This window comes from Plecotus auritus (assembly GCF_963455305.1).
Source record: "Plecotus auritus genome assembly, chromosome: 1".
Classification (NCBI taxonomy): domain Eukaryota; kingdom Metazoa; phylum Chordata; class Mammalia; order Chiroptera; family Vespertilionidae; genus Plecotus; species Plecotus auritus.
The window spans coordinates 224,868,784-224,882,567 of record NC_137770.1 but is presented as its reverse complement, the minus strand read 5'-3'; the positions used below and the strand labels follow the sequence as shown (position 1 = coordinate 224,882,567).

General features: G+C 44.2%; 1 protein-coding gene across 1 annotated transcript in view; it reads right to left on the bottom strand.

Moving 5' to 3' along the window:
* Positions 1-13,784, bottom strand: part of RELL1 (RELT like 1) — a 67,839-nt gene continuing 54,055 nt past the window's right edge. The window contains exon 7 of the mRNA XM_080665687.1: positions 1-2,022. The gene's annotated coding sequence lies outside the window, so the exon portion shown is untranslated. The remainder of the gene's footprint in view (positions 2,023-13,784) is intronic.

Below are 13,784 nucleotides of genomic sequence, written 5' to 3'. Positions count from 1 at the left end.
TGTATTTAACATTTTTATTTTTAACTCTGCTTTGGTAGTACAAAAGTCGTAAAAGTACAAACCAGACAGTTAAAAATACACTTGACACTCAAAAGGGTGGAAATTTTCCTTTACAAATTTTTACATCGAGGTGGCAGCCAACCCACTCATCACACCGGCAGTCAGTCGGCCCGTCGTCGTTAGTGTTGTGCGTGGTCAGTCTGTGTGGACCCCGTCCCGCACGGGCGGAGGAGAGCACAGGCCTGTAAACATCGGTCGCTTTGGGAACACTTACGAGTTCTTATGAGATCATAGAAACCAGTAAAAAGCTTATGTGTTGAAAATATTGAATGCTTAATTTTTGGCATATTTTGCAGACAGACAAAAACTGCTCAAGTATTAGAAAATATTTAAAATGTACTGTTGGTATAAATACAATCATCTTAAATATCTTTGAGTATTCTCTTGCCTGTTGTATTGCTATTACAAAAAGTGCTCTGACCTGAATAAAGTTAAAAAATAATTAAAGCTGAAGAATAGCTTACATATTATCCCTCCCCATTCTGACAGCGTATTCTTTAAACAAACAAAAAATGATGCTTTTTTTTTCTAAAGCTATTACTATTGGTCTAGATCGCACATTTATCATTTACACTAATTCACATCCCCAAAATTCCTGTATTGCTACTTTTTGGACCTCGGTGAAATTTACTCCACACTGGCTTCCTCTAGTCCACTGTGTCGATGTATGTACACACATACGCCTTTAAATTAGTTGTCAGTAAAAATTCACATGGAATTGAACCTACCATTCATTTAAAAGGTTAGAAACTTTAGTCTGATGCCAGAAGCAGAATGGAATGAGTATATTTACAGTAAATACTTTAAATACATTTTAATGGAAATCGCCTCCTGGGGGTCAAGTGAGAAATGTGCTTCTCCCTGAAACAGAGCAAGCAGCAGGCGGCGCTGGGTGCTCTCCCTGTAAGTGGGCCCTCCCAGCCTTTGGCCCAGACCTACCGTAAATTTACTATCATCGCCTCTGAGCCCTTCCAGGTGTTTCATAAACCCTAAGGCAAAGGAAAACGTAGGGTTTCCAAGCCCAAGGGGGAGAAACCACCAAGACTCTTTGAAATAACGAGCATTAGTTACAAGATGGAAAACAGCGATGCACTAAAGAAATCGGACCAGGGGAAGGCGGCCCGTCTGGCATGAGAAGCGGAGATTTTTCGTTTTGACTTGGGTTGTCAAAACAAGAATTTTTTTGTTTTTGTGACTTCAAACCACTTTCCCCTTTATTGAATAAACTAAATAAGAATTGTTTAGCTCAAGTTAAAATAAAAACAAACACACAACTTCCCAATATTTTATAAGTGACCTAAGAGAGTGGCATGATGTAGCAGGAGTCAATGCTGAATTCTCGGTCTCAGCATCCAGAGTCCGCCGTCCAGTTCCCATCCGACTCCAGGGCCTCTTGGGGATCTGTTTCTCAGGGCCAAAGTAGGTTATCTTCAGGGACCTTTCACTCCCAGAGTCATCTTTATCTTCTGTAACAGCTAAACTGTAAGAGAATCTTCTTACAACCAGTAGTAAAATAGGAAGTAAGTGTTGGGGGAACAGAAGTACATGTGTGCACATGCACACACACACACACACACACACAATGAGTGCACACACACACACAGAGCATCAGCTCAGACTGTACACGCATTCTCCCACTGTACAGAGTGATCATCCTGGAAAAAAACTGCGGTGTGTACACTACGGGGTGGTGGCTGGAGACAGTTGGAGAGATAAAAAATGAGCTCTTTTCTTCCCTGGAAATGTGATAATTTTCTCATGAGACTTTTTTAAACCAAAACTTGTTTCAAAGCCAACTGAATTCCGTCTTCAGCAGAGCAACAATATTCCCTTTTTGGCTTTCTTCCATACGCCTGCAGACTCCACGACAGAAAGCGTTCAAAAGATAAAAAACATTCCTTGGGCACAACTTCATATCGCGTAAGTTTTCAGTCTCTTAGAACTCTTCAAATAAAGTCATTCCTGAAAGAGAAATCAAGAAAGGTAAGGCTTTGTAGAAGGTACGCGTAGTATCACAGACTAACCTGCCTGAAGATTTAAACACACAGAGAAACTGTAACCCACCCTCACCCATTCCCACGGCATTCCTCCCAACTCCACATTTCTTCCAGAATTCCGTCTGCATGAAAGGTAAGCACCGCCAGTTCAAAGGGACCTCACTATAAGGGTTTCTAAATGAAGAAAGAGCGGAACTTGAGAGCCACAGTGGACGAAGGGTATCGGTCTGGTCTAGCGTGAGTTCTAAGGTGAGCCTTCTCCCTGAGCCAGGTGCCACTTCCTGGGACCCAGCTCTTTAACTCCTGGGCCACATCTGTCACGTGATCGTGCTCAGCGCAGGGAGCTTGGATGTCAGGGGAGGTGTCTTTCCCAGGCCTCACCACAGAGTTAACTCTGAGTCCCTCTTGAGCACCCAGGCAGCTTGGCTGGGATGGCTGGCAAGAAAGAACACGATGATGAACCGCTCAACCCGAGGTCTTCCCTGCACCTCGAGGGCTCTGTATTGCATTAAGTTCTTCTAACAACTGGTCCATGTGTGTCTACATTTACATTACAAATGCAGTCCCTAGTAAACTGGTAAAATAGTTCTCTATTTTCCAAAGTTGTTTTGTTTTTCTTACAAGTGTCTCATCTAACAGACATTTGTGCACCTTTTACTTTCCTGTTTTGAAGACAGGATAACCCAGGACAGGACTAATTCTAGAGCTACCTGTGTGTGTTGGAACATACACACCCTCAGGCCAACCTACCAGGTTAAGGAACAAAACATTCTCTTGTGACCAAAAGTGTGTCTGCCTATAAATGTCAAACAAAAACAGAGATGAAACCAACTTATAAAAGTATGGAGAAAACCCAAAAAGTTGATAGAGATGTCTTAAGTATTACTTTATACTTATTTTCTAATTCACCCTTCAAAATATAGTCTATTATTATCCATATTATCCTTTTCTGTCACTCTGTAATTTGTAATATTCATATAGTGGTTATGAGAGAGGGGGGGGAAGAAAAGGGAGGGAGGAAAGGAGAGAAAGAGACAAAGATACTGATTTTAGGCTAAATAGGTTGGATAAAGGACCCTTTATCCCCTTAGCTAAAAAGGAAAAAGACATTGCCCCCTTCAGCATGAGCTGAGTTATTAATTATAAATGAAATAAGTCATTCCCTGCCCTGCACTGCTGCAACCTAGCACAGCTACACTACAGATCTGAACTTTAAAACTGAACCAAGTCAAGTCTGGAATACTTTCAATTGAGAGTTGATTAATGTGGGAGAGGCTAGCAAGGAAAAAGGTAGAATGGCCAGAGGTGGAAAATAGAAAAATGGTCCTAAAAGAAAAAAAAGAGAATTTCCCCAGTAAAACTTCAAACTAGGCCATTGGTAGTCAACTATTTTTATGTCTCCTTTTATCATCTGCTCTCTTAGACGTAAACTTTTTTGCATCAAGGAAAACAAGGTCAAGGGTGCGGGATGTCAGGCCTGGAATGTGATGTTTCATCACAGTTAGAGTTTTCATTCCAAAGTAGGAGAACTTCCCATTTCTAGTTCTTTGCACAGATTTGACCAACTTTAAGGGGGTGGGTGAGCAAGACGGAGGGCTGGGCTAGGAACATGGGTCTAAAGCCAGACCCCATGACTAGCTGTGGAACTGGAGCAATGGGGTCTGACATAGATGATATATGTATAATGCTTAACACAGAGCCAAGCAGTCCGCACCTGCCAACAGTGAGTTCTCTGGATCATGGCCATCATCACACTGCCTTCTGTGACGGGTTAAAATCGCACTGTACACAGTGTCTTCGAGAGAAGGGAAAAATACGAATTGCTGCTCAACGTCCCCACTACTCATACCAGGAACTAAGCAAAAAACCAGGGAGGGGGCAGTTAACTGTTTTAAAAGCTCTATTACAAGCTGCTCAGCACTGAGCTCTCTCTGCAAACGCACACGTATCATCAGGCAGCACGTGACCAGCAAGCAGCTCTCAATTTCCAGCTAAATCCCTGTCTGACCAGGATGACACCCCAGGGGAAAGAAGACACCGCGTGCTCTGTGGCTTATAAATTTCCAGCTGTGGCCTTACTCCAGGGCTGTCACATGCAGGTCCACATTGTTAAATTCCTTCTTGTTTCACTCCACAGTTGTGGATATATCCATATTAATAAACAAACACAGGCTTTAAAACGCTATTTCTTTACCACAGCACATTCATGTTCAAAGGTGCCTTCCACAGGGTCACAGAGCAGTCAGGAACCATGGCGGGGCTGACGTAAACGCGGGGGAGGCCAGCAGCCATGTACAGGAGGGAGGACAATCGCTCCACCCACCATTATACACATTTCCCATCACCAGGGGACTCCACCATATTTAACAAGCCTGACCTCTCTTTCTTTTGGTGATTACAGTCCATATGAGTGAATGCTCAAGCTGGAAGCAATTAAGCACAACTTCCTTATACTGAAAAGACAATGTATAAATCCCAAGTGTGGCCATTTCCCCCATGAAGACTGATGGGCAGAAATGTAGAACCTCAAAGAATGAGCTGGCCCAGAAGGTGTGGCTCAGTGGTTGAGTGTCAACTTACGAACCAGGTCAGGGTTGATTCCAGTCAGGGCGCATGCCCGGGCTGCAGGCTTGATCCCCAGTAGGGGGCGTGCAGGAGGCAGCCACTCGATGATTCGCTCTCATCATTGATGTTTCTATCTCTCTCTCCCTCTCTCTCTCTCTGAAATCAATAAAAAATATGTATATTTTTTTATTTTCTTTAAAAAAATTTAAAGACTGATCTGGAAAGAATAAAGAGGTCACTTTTTTTCTTTAAAGTTGATTGCTTGCTACGCAAGTCTAATTACAAATATAAAGCCATGATTCCACCAAAGCCACATACTATAGTATATAGTATATAGCCTTATCCACAGAGCAATATGTTCCAGGACCCTCAGTGGGTGCCTGAAACCACTGAGTCCTGAACCCTATATACATCTACTATGTTTTTCCCCTATGCGCATCCCTAGAATAAAGTTTCATCTGGAAATTAGGCACAGTAAGAGGAGTAAGGTTTACCTGAACTCAAGCTCTCCGATACCGTGACAGTCCCTCTGGTAGCGGAGATGACTGCCGAGTGACTAATGGGCGGGGTGCGGTATATGCTGGGCAGAGGGATGATTCACGTCCAGGGCAGAACAGAGCAGGTCCGCACGAGATTTCATTATGCTAATGAGACAGACTCTCAGTTTAAAAGTAAAACTTCAGATAATGGGGAGGGAACTTCTGTATCTTTTTGATTAAGACATATATTTCCCTTGTTAAAAAGGATTCTCTAGAAAAAAGGATCTGGTCCCTTTAAAAATGACAAACGTAAGTACTAGACACGTAGGTACTAAGCCCTCGAAGGGCAGGTGTGAAGGAAAGAAAGGACCACCTGGTCAGTAACCACAGGAGCCAGCACTCACAGCTGCTCTCTGTGCTAAGCCCCCGGGGATTCCGTGACAATCTGTCCAGTGATTGCCAGAGTCAACGACGCTGCCATTCTCCTAGGAGCAAACTGAGGCTCACGGGTTCACAGCATGCCTGAGGCCACACAATACTAATGCTACAGTCACCCCACACCGGGCGGCCACACCAGGCACCACAGACACCCACGGCGTCCCTGAGATCTGCTGGTGCCCTCACCTCTCCACTCCCGCCTGTGGGGCCACAGGAAGGAAACGCAGGACCTGGAGCCGCCAGCAGGGCCCTCCCTGGGGAGTCATCGCGCTCCACAGCAGCAGGTAAGTGATGCTAGAAAGCTGCACCCTACCAGGCACCCCGTTCAAAAGTGCACCTATACGGCAGTGAAGAGATACAAGCCTAAAGAACCGCTTAGCAGGCTGAAGAATTTTCTAGAACACTTTTAAATAAAATAAATGGGGAAGTTATTTATAAAAACAGCTAAAATTGCAGCAGTAATATTCATGCTCAAGTCCTATAGCTACAGGTATGTGATCTCTCACCGGTAACCCGTAACCTTCAAGATCAAACTCAGTGCCAGGCTCTGGCCAGCACTCTGGTTACATGCTGGCCGTTTCGCGTGGAAAGCACTAACCATGTGACAGGGGGATCCCCCAGCAGTGCTGCCTGCACAGACTGTCACTTTGCCGGGTGTAGATCAACAGGAGACACACACCAGAAGGCACTTAGTGGGTGTCTACAGTCCTTTCAATCTTGCTCTGCTCTAAACTTGTGGTAAATTTTATAAATTTATATTCATACCTGTGTAGTTTGACCTCCTGGTTCATAGGTTGTTGCTCAACCACTGAACCACACCGGCCAGGCTTCATGTTTATTTAGAAAGCACAATAGATCCATGCTAACCTCAGCTAATCCGCACAGTCTCTTTAAGTCAGCACTCTCAGAATGATCAGTAGCACATACTTTAGAACTGACTCAAACATTAAAAACTGCAGATTCTGCAGGTTTGCAGAATCGGTTATATCACACTGCTAGTGTTAACGTTCATCTTCCCCAACAGAAAAGCAAATGGTGAACTCATTTCAGTTTGTATTTATTTATTAATAAGGTTGGGCATTTTTCATGGTTAATGAACACTGCATCTTCTGTGTATTGTAAGGGTTCTGCACTTAATTCCAATGTGAGTGTGTGTGTGTGTGTGACTGGAGGTGGAGGGGGGACACACAGGAAAATTCCAACCCTCCAGTCACATGGTTACCTAGGGGCTTTACAAAGTGACCTCAGTAACACAACAAAAGACTTCTTTGGCCTTCACCGCTTAGAATGTCAAGGTTTTCCTTAGCTCTGTGCCAGAACTGGGTATGAAGACCAAATACATATTCTTATTATAAATCACATCACAGGCTGCCACACCACAGCCCACTTCAGTAAGGAGTTTAACAATTAAAACTTGAGTTTTTTTAAGTATCAATAGTTAGCACCTTTTTATATATGTGGGTCAATCCAGGAAAAATTAAAACGTTTACAGGTATTCCTTTCCATCCGACCTGGAAATAGCTTTTTAAAGTAGTACAGGGATGCCCGGCCATGTGGCTCCGTGTGTTGGAGTATCATCCTGTGCGCTGAAAGGTCGCAGGTTCCATTCCCAGCCAGGGCACATACCCAGGCTGCGGGTTCTATCCCCAGTTGGGGTGCATATGGGAGTCAACGGGTCAATGTTTCCCTCTCCCTCTCCCTTCCTCTCTAAAATCAATAAAAATACATCTTTGGGAGAGGATTAAGAAAAGAAAAAGGAAAGTAGCATAGGGATAAAATGTTATTCCTGCAAATTATATTGCCTTCTTCACTGAGTAATGCCAGTGAGATGCTGCCCTCGTGTAGCTTTGAGTCTCCGACGTTAGATTTGGATCTCACTAGGAAGCCTGAAGGTTGCTCTTTACTGAGTCAGAATCTCACAGCAACTTAAATGTGTTCATATATTTAGCAAAAACAGGTTGCCTAAGTGACAGTAAGTGAACACTGTGATTTACCAGCCCTGCGACAGTGAGAGTCAGAGCACTTTATTCCAAGTAAAATGTAATTGACATGAAAAATGGTGCTGTATCTGGAAAAACAAGGATTCACCTAGGAAATATTTAAATGCAGTTCTGCTGTATTAGTCTCAACACAACTATGATTCAATGCCCTTCATTCCCGGCCAAGGACACATACCTGGGTTGCAGGTTCAATCCCAGGCCCCACTTGGGGCGCATGCGGGAGGCAATCAATCGATGTGTCTCTCTCTACGTAGATCCAGCTAGAAAAACTTATTATTCTGAATAGTACCAGGTCTTGCTAATGAGGAACACAAACAAGTTAGACGTTGGCTTGTGAGCTTGAGTTCCGCTGACCGGCCATCAGAGCCTCTATGTGAGCATCAAATGAATAGCCTACACCTTATAGGTTATGTCCAACCTGGCCTCTCTGAGTCGCAGAAAAATTAAGAAATATTTTTTAAAATTTTACACGGTTATTTCTAAGTATAAGTAGGGCTTGATATAATGCAGTAGTAACATCTAGCATTTGCCTACTTAGCACTGAGTGCCAAGGCACAGCACCCCTAAGAGGTGGGCGACATTATCATCGTCCCACTTTTCAGATGGAGAAGCTGAGGCGCGAGAGGCTAAGTTATTGTCCGAGATTACACAGCTAAAAAGTGACAGGCCGGGATTGGGGCACAGAGAGCCTGTCCCATGGAGGCACTCAGCAAGCATGTCAAACTCGCGGCCCACGGGCCACATGCCACTACTGGAGAAAGCAGGTGCTGGCTGCTGTTTAGTTAAACTACTTGATGTGAGTAAAGATCAAAGCCTCAAGTTACAAATTAATAAAAATAAAGACCCTGTTTATAGCTATTAATTCCCTCTTCTTTCTCGTCCTGGGCAAAACTGTCCCCAAGAGTATTTCATTCTCTGCCTCCCTGGAGCCCCTCAGGTCCTCCTCTCGGCCCCACAAAGTCTCCATGAGCGTCCAGCTCTGCAGTTCCTCCGGTGAAAAGGGCAGAGGCCACGGCCCCTCTTTCTTAAGTTCTGGTCAAATGACAGGGCCCCGGAGGGAGAAGAGAAAAGCTCCCTTTTCCCTCAGGAATCAGGGGTCAATCTCTGGTCAACAACAGGGAGGGCCTGCAGCAGCCGCTGTGGGGAGGTGTGTGTGGAGAGAAGATGGCCGGCTTTGGTGGCAATTCAAAACAAAACAAAAGGCTCTGGTTCCCATGTTGTCTCAGTTCTGGGAATGCTGACAAATATGTTTTAGTCTCTTCTGTACACAGAACAAGGCTGTGGAAGAATAACTTAGAATATCAGAGCGATGACAGCAAAGTATGTTTTTAGGTCCACCCAAAACTGCATTAAGTGTTTTGGAGCTATTCCCAACAACAAGGAACAAACAGGGCCCAGAACTTTTCAAATGCATCCAGCATTCCCTTTCATAACTCAAGCAATGGGGGGGGGAGTACAAACTCAATGGTCATCAGCTCCAACCAAAGAGGAAGTGCATCCACACATACATGCTGTCCAAGCATGTGTGTGTGCTCAGAGTAACCCTGGAAGGTACCGAGGACGCCAGCATCTGCAGGCCCCTCTTGGAAAGGGGCCTGGGAGTGATGTGTGCTGAGGGAACGGGGTGGAGAATGGGTGAAGACTTACATTTTTTTAAGACTTTTAATTATTGTGTGCATGTTCAACATCCAACACTTTGGAGGCAGTGAAGGGACTAACCCATCAGGAAGGCCCAGTCCAGGCTCTGGAATTAATGGTCAGCATGACCTTGAACAACATACATAACCTCCTAGGGCCTCCCTACTCTAAAACGAGGGAATCAAGGAATAGGGAGAAAATTCTACTATTAATACCAGAACAGAAACTCCATGAGAACATGGCCCCTGTCTATCTTCCACAATGCTACATCCCTAAGGCCAGGCACAGTGCCTGGCACATAGTAGGGGCTCAATAAATACTTTTAATAGGTATAATTATGCCTGAATTGACCTGAACTAGCAATCGTAGCTCCTTTGAGATCTCATGTCTATGATCTTAGTCTACCTGTAAGAAAAGAGAACCATGCACAAACTGGACCTGGTCCAGGCACAGCATGAACAGCCAAACAACATCGGAAGGTCCCCCCACAGGAGCGCAAAGGACGCCCTGCCTGGTGACGGATGATACTGCCAAAATGGTCACTGATGTAATCAACTGGGCTAAGCTGAGCAAGGAGTTTCCCCACTTGTTGGAGAAAGCAAAGTTCCCCTGAACTTCAAAGTCACTGAGCATGTTAGCTCCAATGTATGGATTTCTCCCCATCCAAGCCCTCTCACTGCCTAGCCTGGGGATCTGGGAAAAGTGAATCCCTCTGAGCGCATTCCTCATGTGTAACGTGGAGAGATTATCACCCATCATTCATAAGGGTGCAGCTTCTTTTTATAAATTTATATATCATTGTCCCCTTGAAGACCACTGAATTGAATGAAGCGGCTTCCATTAAACCTGAGATCCTTTTGCTTTTTAAAAAATATGTATTTTACCATGAAAAAGTTATATGCGATGGAGAAGAACATTAACATGTTAGTGGTGTCTGAAGTTTCTCACCATCCTCTCCTTACCTGGGAAGCTAACCAAAGAAGCCCGACAGCAAATAGAGCAACACAGCTTCGGGGAGGCTCCACGGGCCCCTCCACCACACTCCCAAAGGAAGGGGGAAAGCTTGCCTTCCCCTCCCCGTTAGAGGAGAAAGTAAAGGCACCAAAGGTCGGGAGAGCTGACCTTGTGATTGGCCAGCACGCTCATGAGCGGAGGAAGCTGCAGCAGGGCCGCCCAGGTGCAGGGCCGCCCAGGTGCAGAGCGGCCCAGGTGCAGAGTGGCCCAGGTGCTGCTCAGGTGCAGAGCTGCCCAGGTGCAGAGTGGCCCAGGTGCAGAGCGGCCCAGGTGCTGCTCAGGTGCAGAGCCGCCCAGGTGCAGAGTGGCCCAGGTGCAGAGCGGCCCAGGTGCTGCTCAGGTGCAGAGCCGCCCAGGTGCAGAGCCGCCCAGGTGCAGAGCGGCCCCGTCCTCAGGACCACCCTCTGATCTTTATAATGACAGGAACGTAAGTCAGCCAAACTTTCCCATTGCCTTGTAACTAATTCTCATTCCACATCCAGGAAGAGAGGGATAGTTATTTCTAAGGCCCTCTTAACACAAGCAAGACAGTGGCCCAAATCCTAACGGACTTACCAAATTTCTATTCTGAGATGTCATAAGAGTCCAAATCTCTAATGTTCATAAGAAAAAAAAAAGAGAGAGAGATTCACAGAACCTACTGCTGATGCTTGAGGAAGCGGTTAATAACTAAGGCACCAAGAATGGGATGAAAATTATTGATAATAGTGAATATTTAGTAAATACTAATGCTAAGGACTGATTTAAGAACTCTCCACATACATTATGACATTTAAGTCCAACAACAAACCCATTTTAAAAATGAAGAACCTGAGGCTTGGAGAGGTTAATTTGTTTAAAACCACTGGTAGTTAGTAGCAGTTAAAATTAAATCTAAGCATGGATAAAGAAGTGCAAATTGGTTGTTGCTAAATAATGGGAATGTAAAGTACCACATAAGGAATATAGTCAATAATGTAATAACTAGGCATGGTGCGGGATTTATTGGGGTGGTCACTAAAGTTATATGATATCTGATCACTGGGGTGTACCTGAAACTAATATAATAATGTATGTCAACAGTAATAAAAAATAATTTAAAATAATAACAACAAAAATGTCTCAGCAAAAATGTCTAAACCTAAGAACCTTAAAACTCAGCTTTTAATCACTAAAATAATTTACTTAAATTAGAAGAATTTCAATACGATTTAAAATAAAGAGATATCTACTATTATAATTTTTTTGATAAAAAAATACTATCTAAATTTTCAAAATCAATGTTTGCAATAAGATCCTACCATAAAGTGGGAAAAAGAGTATACACTTCAGAAATGTGCAATACAAAATGCTTACAAGTGTCATTTTTTTCTATAAAGTCAATTTCAGCACATGCTTATATGTCTAAATGTTTTTGTTTTTAAATCCTCACCCAAGGATATGTTTTTATTTTTATTATTTTAAGAAAGGAAGGCCCTAACCGGTTTGGCTCAGTGGATAGAGCATCGGCCTGTGGTCCCAGGTTCAATTCCAGTCAAGGGCATGTACCTTGGTTGCGGGCACATCCCCAGTAGGGGGTGTGCAGGAGGCAGCTGATCAATGTTTCTCTCTTATCGATGTTTCTAACTCTCTATCCCTCTCCCTTCCTCTCTATAAAAAATCAACAAAATATTTTTTTTTTAAAAAAAGAAAGAAAGAAAGAAGGAGAGAGAGGGAAACATCAATTGGTTGCCTACTGTACTCGCCCTTACAGGGGATCGAACAGGCAACTTAGGTATGTGCCCTGATGGAGGATTGAACCTGCGACGCTTCGGTGCCACGGGACAACACTCAGCCAACGGAGCCACCCAGCCAGGGCATGGCAGTGTCACCGTTAAGAAGTGGAGACCAGTGATAACAAAGGCAAGGCAGTGGCGTCTGCAGCCTGAAAGCAATTCGATTTATGCAACTTTGAAGAACAAAAGCGTATTCTTCTAAGAAGAAATCAAAACACATTTTCTGTGGAAAAAAGAAACCACTCCAACTGCATTGCCAAAATAAACCAGGCAGGGGCAAGTCAGATCTCTGCTGCACAGGCCAAGGAGACCGGGCAGAAAGAATCAACTGATTTTGTTTTTTAAAAAGGGAAGGAAAGAGAGAGAAATCCTGCCCCAGTCTTGATAACGTTCTGTTTAGAATAGTAAGTCTGGTTTCCAGCCACCTAATTAAAAATAAAGAAAGAAAGAAACCTAACCAATGAATAGACATATTTTGAATATCTGAATCAATTCAACAATAAAACAGGCACAACGGTAAAATGATTTGGCCAAAAATCCAAATTTAAACAAATACATTTTTCAGGTAAAAGAAAAACTCTAAACACTGCATTAGACTGCACAAAAAACACGTAATACTCCTGCCCTACTGCAGTAGTCATAGTTTAGGGCAAGTCTTTCAATTCAGTCCAGAGCCAGAGATTCCGGCCCAGGAGGAAAAGTTTCAGGATGTGGCCTCTTGGAAAATGAAGTCGTTAAATATGCTAAACACTTTCTGGGGATGAGAAATATAAAAACCAGCAAGAAAACTTTTAATGAACACACATTTTTTTTAAAGGTCGGTGAATATTCCCCTCCCTCCTTGTTTAGAGTCCACTCTCTGTTGGGTCCTCAGACATGGTCACTCACCAGGTCCCAGCCCCAGCAGACCCCCCCACGGGACCTGCTGCCCGGACCCAGCTGAGCCGGGAAGTGTAGGGCTCCAGGCCAGGCTGCCTGGGTTGGACTCTAAACTCCCCACATGCTTGCTGGGAACTCTTATTCCATGAATCATGAGCATTCATAGTATTCTCTCTACTTTTGAGTTTGTGTGAAAACTTCCATAACAAAATTTTTAATTTTAATTTCAAAATGAATTATCAGTTGAGGGCTAGGAAAACACATCACATTCCCTTCTTGAATCATTCCTGTGCTGATCTGGATGGTGCAACACAATATGACTAAGGAGCACTGAGAGCCAACTGTGGGCCAGACATTCTCTTGGCACTTGTCTTAACCAGTAACTGTTCTATCCTATTCACATCAAGGGAGCATGGAACAGGGCAGTCAAGTACAGTTTCCTAGTGGGGAAGCGAGGACGTGAGCATCTGTCTTCTGATCAGATTCAATGCTCTCTCACAAAATCCTGGTGACGGTAATGTGCTTTGCAGGGAATGTCACATTTAAACCAGTTAAATGTGGCCAGGATGTCAGATGCTTAGATCAAATTCCTATAGTCAGGTATAGTCAAATTCCTATAGCTGGACTAAGAAAACCAGCTGAGCAATCCTAATTCTTTTAATCTCCCTAAAGCTCCAGGTCCTCTCTCTAGGCAGCAGGCCAGGGCACACTGACAAGGCTCTAATGAGGCTGAGCCTCGCACTTCCTGCCTGAAGGCGAGCAGTGCCTTCTTCCGCATGGTCTGCTCCGTCTCTCCACACACTGTCATTTGCAGACGCATGAAACCCAAGCTCACTTTACAGCTAAGCTGGCTGGGCCTTCCTCACCTAGACTTGCATGGCCAGACGCTTCTCTTCCCGGCCACATGGGCCCCCACGACTAACCAGAATGCTTCTCTAATTTACTGGAGTCACTTAGGAT